This window comes from Arachis hypogaea, chromosome 10 (assembly GCF_003086295.3).
Source record: "Arachis hypogaea cultivar Tifrunner chromosome 10, arahy.Tifrunner.gnm2.J5K5, whole genome shotgun sequence".
Taxonomy (NCBI): domain Eukaryota; kingdom Viridiplantae; phylum Streptophyta; class Magnoliopsida; order Fabales; family Fabaceae; genus Arachis; species Arachis hypogaea.
In genome coordinates, this window is record NC_092045.1 from 11,078,326 (window position 1) to 11,089,400 (window position 11,075).

General features: G+C 36.8%; 1 non-coding gene across 1 annotated transcript; it reads left to right on the forward strand.

Moving 5' to 3' along the window:
• The first annotated feature begins 10,519 nt into the window (after window positions 1–10,519).
• On the forward strand, window positions 10,520–10,623 carry LOC112719522 (small nucleolar RNA R71). The gene has a single exon (XR_003161820.1). It is a non-coding gene; the product is annotated as a small nucleolar RNA R71 (small nucleolar RNA).
• The last annotated feature ends 452 nt before the right edge of the window (window positions 10,624–11,075 follow it).

Consider the following 11,075-nt stretch of genomic DNA (forward strand, 5'->3'; position numbering starts at 1 on the left):
TTTTTTATTATTTTATTATTGTTCAAATTGTGAATTTTAATTTTTCTTTCATCCCATATAAGAAAAAAGCTGTAAACTTACATCTTTATTATATAATTCACTTAAAAAATAGTATTATGTTTTATATGAAGAGTAAGATTTTTAAAATTTTAAACTAATAATAGTATTTATTTTGATGTTTAATAATTATTTAAAAATTTAATTTAATATGACCAATGATTGCAATGATCACATATTATTTTTAATCTTTTATATTGATTCAAATATTGAGATTGTAACACCCTATCACACTTAATTTTATACTTAAGTAATAAGATTGAGATAGTAAGGTATTACGATCTCTAATCATAAAAATATATATATAATAATAGTGAAAGAGATATTTAACTAGGAACCTTGAAAAACGGGTAAAACAAAAAACACAACGCTCAAGAAATGAGATAACTTACGTGCTAAAGATAATAAGTATAAATAGACAGAAAATGAGAATAGAGAGTCAAAAATACAAAATAACTAGCTCATAACTCAGCTTGTAAAGCCAAGGCTGGCCGGAAAATATTTACATACATATATACATATCCCAAAAATCCCACATATATAGGTAAAAACCTAGCTCTCCTTTAACCTCTAAGAAAAACAAAATAAATAAGTTATTCGGAGAGAAAGTTAGGTACATATAAACATAATCTATATGACAAAATGAAATCTAGAAACCACTCAACTTCAGAAGTCCAGACGTCTAGTGAGGGGCCACATGACATGCATCTGAAAAAATAATAACACAGTATGAGGTGAGAACCAGAGGTTCTCAGCATGGTAAAGGTGCCACACACATAATATATAAGGTCTTGGAAATGCCAAAGGCAATCCTAGAACGCCGATACTCAGATTATAAAGCTTAAAAGTATTAAACGGAAGCCATAAAAGGGTGGTCTTCTAAGAATATTTAAACCTAGCTTAAACCTAACCTTAATAATAAGTCTTTTCCACCATTTTCTCCGTTCCTCTATCTCCGATTGGTTTACACAAACAAATAAGCAAACAAGGCAAACACAAGTAACTTACAAGTAATACAGATAATAAGTACAACAAATAGCATGTTATAATCACGTAGGCATTCCTAAATAGTTCACAAATAAGTAATTCAAACAATATGCACATGATGCATGCCTATCCTATGGCTATTGATATCAACTGTCGATTACATAGCCATCCCGACATGTTCTCAAGCTCAAAAATACACCATGGGGAGAATCCCCAAGCTGACATGGGAAAGAGAATGCCCCCAAGCTCAATAATATCCATGGGACGAATCCCAAGCTGACATGGGAAAGAGACTACACCCCAAGATGACATGGAAAAAATAATACCCAAGCTCAATGTTATCCATTGGATGAATCCCAAGCTGACATGGGGGAGACAACACCCCAAACTCAATAGTTTCTCAATAAATCATAAGCATTTACTCATTCCTCATATATTTTATGATATACAATTATAAATTCATAACTCGTCTCATCGTTCTCAATTCGTTAATGTCCACGATTATCTCATTCTTTAATCTCAATATTACATTACTCTTTTAACTACTTTATATATCTCTCTTCCATCATCTTATCAAATCAAAAGCCATCTTCTCCAATCCTTAGTTTAATTATCTCCCTTCATCTCTAAGTTACCTCCTTTTTTCTAACTTCATCCTATTGTTAAGCTTACTAACCAAATCTAGAGTTAACAGAATGAAAGTAGGGGTTTAGGGGTTTAAAATTAGGTTTAAAACTCAAAAACTCATATTTGCTTAAACAGGGGCCAAGCGTACGCGTGGTCACGGGTACGCGTGGGCGTGAAAATTTCTTACTCGCGTATGCAAGCTCCTTACTCGCGTATGCAAATCCCAAGTCACGCGTACGCGTGGACATGTGTTTTTCCAAAAACATTGCCAAGTCTGAAATGCTGCAGAATTCCAGATTTCAAGTCCAAATTTTTGACGCGCATAACTTTTTCGTTTTAAATCATTTTTTCTCCGTTATTCAAACGGCGTAAACTTCACAAGCCCAATTTTCATACAAAATAAGTTTAAAACCATTTGGAAGTCCGGAAGCCAAATTATGGCTCGCCAAAGTTCGACCAAAAACTAATTTTATAGCAAGTTTAAATCTCAATCTTTCATTTAAAAATCAAACAGCATTCCACTTCCCTTCCAAAAACTCAGCAACATAATAAGTCAAAGCATTCCAATGCAACATTACCTCATACCACCAACCCACTATACATCAATTCCACCCCAATCCATACCCTAACTTACTCACTTTCGTTGACAAATTATCAATATTCCATTATATATATATATATATATATATATATATATATATATATATATATATATATATATATATATATATATATATATATATATATAACCAATGATATCAACTTCTCAAACAATATCCAAACACAAAAGAGCATCATATTCCCACCATGACCATACTCCCCAAACACATGCTTAACTTAAATTACCAATTATCATCACAAAGACTAAGCATTCCATATACTTAACCAATCCAACCTATCCTATGGTTCTCTAGCCTAAATTTTCTCAAAACATTATATGTTAAATACGAGAAACCTAAACCATACCTTGACTAAGTTTCACGTATTTTCTGAGACAACTCACCAATGCCCTTTGCCCTAATCACAGCCCAAGGTTCAAAAACTCACCAAAGCACAAGTACTCAACCTCCACCAAAATTCCAATGTCCACAATTTCAATCTCCAATTATATATACACAATGTAATACATATATACAACACATATACACCCAAATTTAATATCCAATACATAAATTTAAGAAATTAACTAGGGTTGAGGTTCTTTACCGTACCCACAGACTAAACGGATCAAATCCAACTAGTTTCACAAGCTAGATTGAAACTAAAGTACCAAAACTCACAAAATCTCAACACCACTTACATAATTTTTGAAAATTATAGGGATTGAGATACTGAGATGAGAAATGAGACTTACCTATTAAATTTTTCCGGTAGAATTGTAGAGCTCGACGCGGTAGTCGCGTGGCCACAAACAGTGCAGCGATTGGAGCTCGGATTAGCAAGATACGGTAGTTTGAATGTGGTGTTAGGTTAGGTTTTCTTTCTTCCTTACCTTAAGCATGCTTTCAGCGTTCTTGCTGAAGGGAAGAAGAGAGTTGACTCTTTTAAGGGGTAATTGAGCTGATGGGTTGGGCCTTGGGCCCATTTTAGGTCTAGTTCGGCCCGTTTGCCCAATTTTAGGCCGAATTATTTGAAATTAGTGTCAAAATTTTCGTTTTAATTAGCTCTATCTTATTTTACTATTAAATTTGTATTTCTAATTTTCTTTATTAAAATTTAATTTATTGACTAATTATTTACTTATTTAGCAGGGTTTATAGAGATTTTTTTATAAACAAGAAAAATCAAGACCATCTCAATGTTTCCTCATTCTTACATGCATTTTTTTCATTGACAAATCCTTTTATTATTCGATTTGTATTAGATTTGAGTGTACCATCAATATCCGAGTTGTGGATATGAAAAAAAAGATTATGATACAAATGTTGATAATAGTATATCGTTAATCATAATAAAAATAAATAATAAATAAAAAGAAAGCGCTTTATTTTGTAGCTCGGATTGTTTGTTGACCATATTTCATGAATCTATTTACCATGAGAAACATATTGTGAATATCTATGAAATAGTTTTTTTGTTTCTTTCTCTTATTTGCGACAAGTTACAAATCTAGAGAATTGTCTTTGATTTACTTGATTTATGACGAAATTAGTAATAATTTAATTTTTGGTGAGAGCTAAAAAGTTTTATTAGTCATTTATGTATTATTTGCAAAAAATATTATCACAAAGATATTGATTTTTTTAATATTTAACCTGTAACAGATTAATCAACATACAAAATAATGTAGGATATAAGTATCTAAAAAAAATATGAAAAACTTATGAAATAGATTTGTACTTACTGATAAGATATCTATGTCATTGAAATTTTTTATTTTTTATTTTAAAGATAATAATTTTATTGTAATAAAAGGAGTTTGCTTACAATTACTGCAACCAGGGGGTACAAAAGCAATAACACATAAAATAGGAAAATTCTCAAAAAAATGATAACAACATGCTTAAGAGATAGGATACTCAGACAAAAGGAAAAGGGAAAGTCTTCTTACATCTTCATCTTTGATGGCTATGGTAACCCACGTGAGTTAATCAGGCTCTTGACTCCTTTCTTCTCTGTGCTTCTGTTATCAACCGAACCCACCATTCCAAAGGTTGCAGCGTGTGAAATCTCAAGAATCAATTTGACGCTGCTAATTTCGACTCCTTGTAAATTCTGACGCGATATTCATTGCTTGGGCCAGAATTTTTCCACATTCTCTTCTGATTCTTCAAATACCAATGAGTTTCAATCCAACCATATACCCCAAAGAAGGAAGGCTATTAGAGTCATGTTCAAATTGGCCTCACTTCCAGTTATCACCGTTGCACAAGATCGATCCACCATTGCCAAGGTTGAAGAAGATTGTTCTTGGGAATCGCACTTGCCATTGGAGAGTTGTTCTAGACTTCTGCAATTTTCGGACAAAAAATCAGCGTATGCAAGGCTGATTTCGGAGTGGCGGAGCATCGAGGACAACGCGGGTCTGCCTGAGGCATGCGCTCATGAAACTTTTTTTTCACTGCTAATCCATTGTGAATTAATTTCCAGATGAGAATTCTAATTTTTGGCTGAGTGTTGGTCTTCCAAATGGCTTTCCAGATTCGCTTTTCTTTGAATCGTTCATGGAGTATCGCTGAACTTGAATGGAAAAAGATATATTCAATATTGTAGCCAGATTTTGCAGAGTACTCACCAAAGCAAGTATGTATCCATATTAGTCCGTCTGTACCTTCTTCAATATCTATTTGGCATATTTTGGAACCTGGTGCACGAAATTGTGATCATCAACAATGGCGCCAAAAATATGGTAGCACTCTCAAACGTGAATCACACTTAGTCACAACTCCGCACAACTAACCAGCAAGTGCACTGGGTCGTCCAAGTAATACCTTACGTGAGTAAGGGTCAAATCCCATGGGGATTGTTGGTATGAAGCAAGCTATGGTCATCTTGTAAATCTCAGTTAGGCGGATAGTAAATGTTATGGAGTTTTCGAATAATAAATAAAATAGAAAATAAAGATAGAGTTACTCATGTATTTCAATGGTGGGAATTTCAGATAAGTGTGTAGAGGTGCTTGTCCCTATTGGATCTCTGCTTTCCTACTGTCTTCCTTCAATCCTTCTTATTCCTTTCCATGGAAAGCTGTATGTAGGGCATCACCGTTGTCAATGGCTACATCCCATCCTCTCAGTGAAAAAGGTCCAAATGCTCTGTCACGGCACGACTAATCATCTGTCGGTTCTCGATCATGTTAGAATAGAATCCCTTGATTCTTTTGCGTTTGTCATCACGCCCAACAATCGCGAGTTTGAAGCTCGTAATAGTCATTCAATCCCTGAATCCTACTCGAAATACCACAGACAAGGTTTAGACTTCCCAGATTCTCATGAATGCCGCCATCAATCTAGATTGTACCACGAGGATTCTGATTAAGGAATCCAAGAGATATGCGCCCAGTCTAAGGTAGAACGGAAGTGGTTGTCAGTCACGCGTTCATAGGTGAGAATGATGATGAGTGTCACGGATCATCACATTCATCATGTTGAAGTGCAACGAATATCTTAGAATAAGAACAAGCGGAATTGAATAGAAAATAGTAGTAATTGTATTGAAACTTGAGGTACAGTAGAGCTCCACACCCTTAATCTATGGTGTGTAGAAACTCCACCGTTAAAAGTACATAAGTGATGAAGGTCCAGGCATGGCCGAATGGCCAGCCCCCAAACGTGATCAAAAGATCAAAAAATACAATCAAAGACTCTAATACAATAGTAAACTATCCTATTTATACTAAACTAGCTACTAGAGTTTACAGAAGTAAGTAATTGATGCATAAATCCACTTCCGGGGTCCACTTGGTGTGTGCTTGGGTTGAGCTTGATCTATCCATGAGCTGAGGCTTCTCTTGGAGTTGAACGCCAAGTTGTAATGTGTTTTGGGCGTTCAACTCTGGTTCGTGACATGTTTCTGGCATTTGACTCCAGAATGCAGCATGGAACTGGCGTTTACATCGTCTAATCACGAATAAAGTATGGACTATTATATATTGCTGGAAAGCTCTAGATGTCTACTTGCCAAAGCCGTTAAGAGCGTGCCATTTGGAGTTCTGTAGCTCCAGAAAATCTATTTTGAGTGCAGGGATGTCAGATTCCAACAGCGTCAGCAGTCCTTTGTCAGCCTCCTATCAGAGTTTTGCTCAGGTCCCTCAATTTCAGCCAGAAAATACCTAAAATCACAGAAAAATACACAAACTCATAGTAAAGTCCAGAAATATGAATTTAGCATAAAAACTAATAAAAACATCCCTAAAAGTAACTAGATCATACTAAAAACTACCTAAAAACAATGCCAAAAAGCGTATAAATTATCTGCTCATCACAACACCAAACTTAAATTGTTGCTTGTCCCCAAGCAACTGAAAATCAATTAGAATAAAAAGAAGAGAATATACTACAAACCCAAAAATATCAATGAATATTAATTCTAATTAGATGAGCGGGACTTGTAGCTTTTTGCTTCTGAACAGTTTTGGCATCTCACTTTTTCCTTTGAAGTTTAGAATGATTGGCTTCTCTAGGAACTTAGAATTTCGGATAGTGTTATTGATTCTCCTAGTTAAGTATGTTGATTCTTGAACACAGCTACTTTTATGAGTCTTGGCCGTGGCCCTAAGCACTTTGTTTTCCAGTATTACCACCAGATACATAAATGCCACAGACACATGACTGGGTGAACCTTTTCAGATTGTGACTCAGCTTTGCTAGAGTCCCCAGTTAGAGGTGTCCAGAGCTCTTAAGCACACTCTTTTTGCTTTGGATCACGACTTTAACCACTCAGTCTCAAGCTTTTCACTTGGACCTGCATGCCACAAGCACATGGTTAGGGACAACTTGATTTAGCCGCTTAGGCCTGGATTTTATTTCCTTGGGCCCTCCTATCCATTGATGCTCAAAGTCTTAGATCCTTTTTACCCTTGCCTTTTGGTTTTAAGGGCTATTGGCTTTTTCTGCTTACTTTTTCTTTTTCTTTCTATTTTTTTCGCCACACTTTTTTTTTCACAAGCTTTTGTTTTTCACTGCTTTTTCTTGCTTCAAGAATCAATTTTATGATTTTTCAGATCATCAATAACATTTCTCTTTGTTCATCATTCTTTCAAAAGCCAACAATTTTAACATTCATAAACAACAAGATAAAAAATATGCATTGTTCAAGCATTCATTCAGAAAGCAAAAAGTATTGTCACCACATCAATATAATTAAACTAAATTCAAGGATAAATTTGAAACTCATGTACTTCTTGTTCTTTTGAATTAAAAATATTTTTCATTTAAGAGGGGTGAAGGATTAATGGAATTATTCATAGCTTTAAGACATAGTTACTAACTACTAATGATCATGAAGTAGAGACACAAAACATAGATAAACATATAGCATAGAAATCGAAAAACAGAAAAATAAGAACAAGGAAGGAGTCCACCTTAGTGGCGTCTTCTTCTTGAAGGACCAATGGTGCTTTTTGAGCTCCTCTGTGTCTCTTCCTTGCCTCTATTGCTTGATCCCTAGTGATTTTGGTGCTCCTATCTTTAGTTGCTCTCAATAATTATGTGGAGGAAAATGTATCCCCTGAGGTATCTCAGGGATCTCTTGATTTGCAGTCAAATGTTCTACCACTAAGCTATAGACCCTTGAGATGAATCTCTCCATCTCCTATGACTTGGGGGTGGAAGCTTTTGTCTTCCATTTTCTCTTTCTAGAGGTTTCTCTGGCCTTAGGTGCCATCAATGGTTATGGAAAAACAAAAAAAGCTATGCTTTTACCACACCAAACTTAGAATGTTACTCGTCCTCGAGCAAAAGAAGAAAGAATAGAAGAAGAAGAAGATATGGGGGAGAGGGAGAGAGGTGTGTATTCGGCTATGTAGGGTGGGTTTGGGTAGGAAAGAGATGATGGATGTGAGTGGCGAAGAGGTAATGGGGAAGAGTGTTTATGGGGAAGAGAGGTTGAATGTTGAGAAGAGGGGAGAATATGGTATGTGGGGATCCTGTGGGGTCCACAGATCCTGAGATGATTCTGTGGGGTCCACAGATCCTGAGCTATCACGGATTTACATCCCTGCACCAATTAGGCATGTACAATGCCTTTGCATGCAATTCTGACGTTTAAATGCCGAAGTGATGCATGTTCTGGGCGTTCAACGCCCATGTGCAGCATGTTTCTGGCGTTGAACACCAGTTCCATGCTTGTTTCTGGCGTTCAGCGCCAGCTCTCCTCAGGGTGCATTCCTGGCGTTTGAACGCCAGGATGTTGCTTGTTTCTGGCGTTCAACGCTAGATCCATGCTCTGTTCTGGCGTTGAACGCCAGCCAGATGCTCCTTACTGGCGTTTAAACGCCAGTAAGTCCTTCCTCCAGGGTGTGATTTTTCTTCTGCTGTTTTTGATTCTGTTTTTAATTTTTGTATTTATTTTATGACTCCACATGATCATGAACCTAATAAAACATAAAATAACAATAAAATAAAAAATAAAATTAGATAAATAAAAATTTGGTTGCCTCCCAATAAGCGCTTCTTTAATGTCAATAGCTTTACAGTGGGCTCTCATGGAGTCTCACAGGTGATCAGGTCAATGTTGTATAGTCCCAACACCAAACTTAGAGTTTGGTTGTGGGGATTCAACACCAAACTTAGAGTTTGGTTATGGCCTCCCAACACCAAACTTAGAGTTTGACTGTGGGGGCTCTGTTTGACTCTGTATTGAGAGAAGCTCTGCATGCTTACTCTCCATTGTTACAGAAGGATAGCCGTGTGCCTCAAACACAAGCTAGTCCCCATTTAATTGAAGGACTAATTCTCCTCTATTAACATCTATCACAACTTCTGCTGTGGCTAGGAAAGGTCTTCCAAGGATGATGCATTCATCCTTCTCCTTTTTAGTGTCTAAGATTATGAAATCAGCAGGGATGTAAAGGCCTTTAACCTTTACTAACATGTCCTCTACTAATCCATAAACTTGTCTTACTGACTTGTCTGCCAATTGTAATGAGAATAAGGCAGATTGTACCTCAATGATCCCCAACTTCTCCATTACAGAGAGTGGCATAAGATTTATGCCTGACCCTAGGTCACACAGAGCTTTCTCAAAGGTCATGGTGCCTATGGTACAGGGTATTAAGAATTTCCCAGGATCTTATTTCTTTTGAGGTAAAGTTTGTTGAACCCATGTATCAAGTTCACTAATGAGCAAGGGATGTTCACCTTCCCAAGTCTCATTACCAAATAACTTGGCATTCAGCTTCATGATGGCTCCTAGATATTGAGCAAGTTGCTCTCCAGTTATATCTTCATCCTCTTCAGAGGACAAATAATCTTCAGAGCTCATGAATGGCAGAAGGAGATTTAATGGAATCTCTATGGTCTCTATATGAGCCTCAGATTCCTTTAGATCCTTAATAGGAAACTCCTTCCTGCTTGAGAGACGTCCCATGAGATCTTCCTCATTGGGATTTGCGTCCTCCCCCTCCTCCTTGCATTCGGCCATATTGACTATGTCAATGGCCTTGCACTCTCTCTTAGGATTCTCTTCAGTATTGCTTGGGAGAGTACTGGGAGGTGTTTCAGTAACCTTCTTGCTCAGCTGGCCCACTTGTGCCTCCAGATTTCTGATGGAGGACCTTGTTTCGTTCATGAAACTTAAAGTGGCCTTAGACAGATCAGAGACTAAATTTGCTAAGTTAGAGGTATTTTGTTCATAATTCTCTGTCTGTTGCTGAGAAGATGACGGATAAGGCTTGATATTGCTGAGCCTATTTCTTCCACCATTATTAAAGCCTTGTTGAGGCTTTTGTTGATCCTTCCATGAGAAATTTGGATGATTTCTCCATGATGAATTATAGGTGTTTCCATAAGGTTCACCCATATAATTTACCTCTGTCATTGCAGGGTTTTCAGGATCATAAGCTTCTTCTTCAGAAGATGCCTCTTTAGTGCTGTTGGATGCATTTTGCCAATCATTCAGACTCTGAGAAATCATGTTGACTTGCTGAGTCAACACTTTGTTCTGAGCCAATATGGCATTCAGAGCATCAATTTCAAGAACTTCCTTCCTCTGAGGCGTCTCATTATTCATGAAATTCCTCTCAGAAGTGTACATGAATTGGTTATTTGCAACCATGTCAATAAGTTCCTGAGCTTCTGCAGGCGTTTTCTTTAGGTGAATGGATCCACCTGCAGAGTGGTCCAATGACATCTTGAAAAACTCAGATAGACCATAATAGAATATATCTAATATGGTCCACTCTGAAAACATGTCAGAAGGACACTTTTTGGTCATCTTCTTGTATCTTTCCCAAGCTTCATAGAGGGATTCACCATCTTTTTGCTTGAAGGTCTGAACATCCACTCTAAGCTTGCTCAGCTTTTGAGGAGGAAAGAATTTATCCAAGAAAGCCGTGACTAGCTTATCCCAGGAGTCCATGCTATCTTTAGGTTGTGAGTCCAACCATATTCTAGCTCTGTCTCTTACAGCAAAAGGGAAAAGCATGAGCCTGTAGACTTCAGGATCTACTCCATTCGTCTTAATAGTCTCATAAATCTGTAAGAACTTAGTTAAAAACTGGTAAGGATCTTCAGATGGAAGTCCATGAAACTTGCAGTTCTGTTGCATTAGAGAAACTAATTGAGGTTTCAGCTCAAAATTGTTTGCTCCAATGGCAGGAATTGAGATGCTTCTTCCATCAAACTTGGACGTGGGTTTAGTAAAATCACCAAGCATCCTCCTTGCATTATTGTTGTTGGGTTCGGCTGCCATCTCCTTCTCTTGTTCGAAAATTTCAAAAAGGTTGCCTCTGGATTATTGTAATT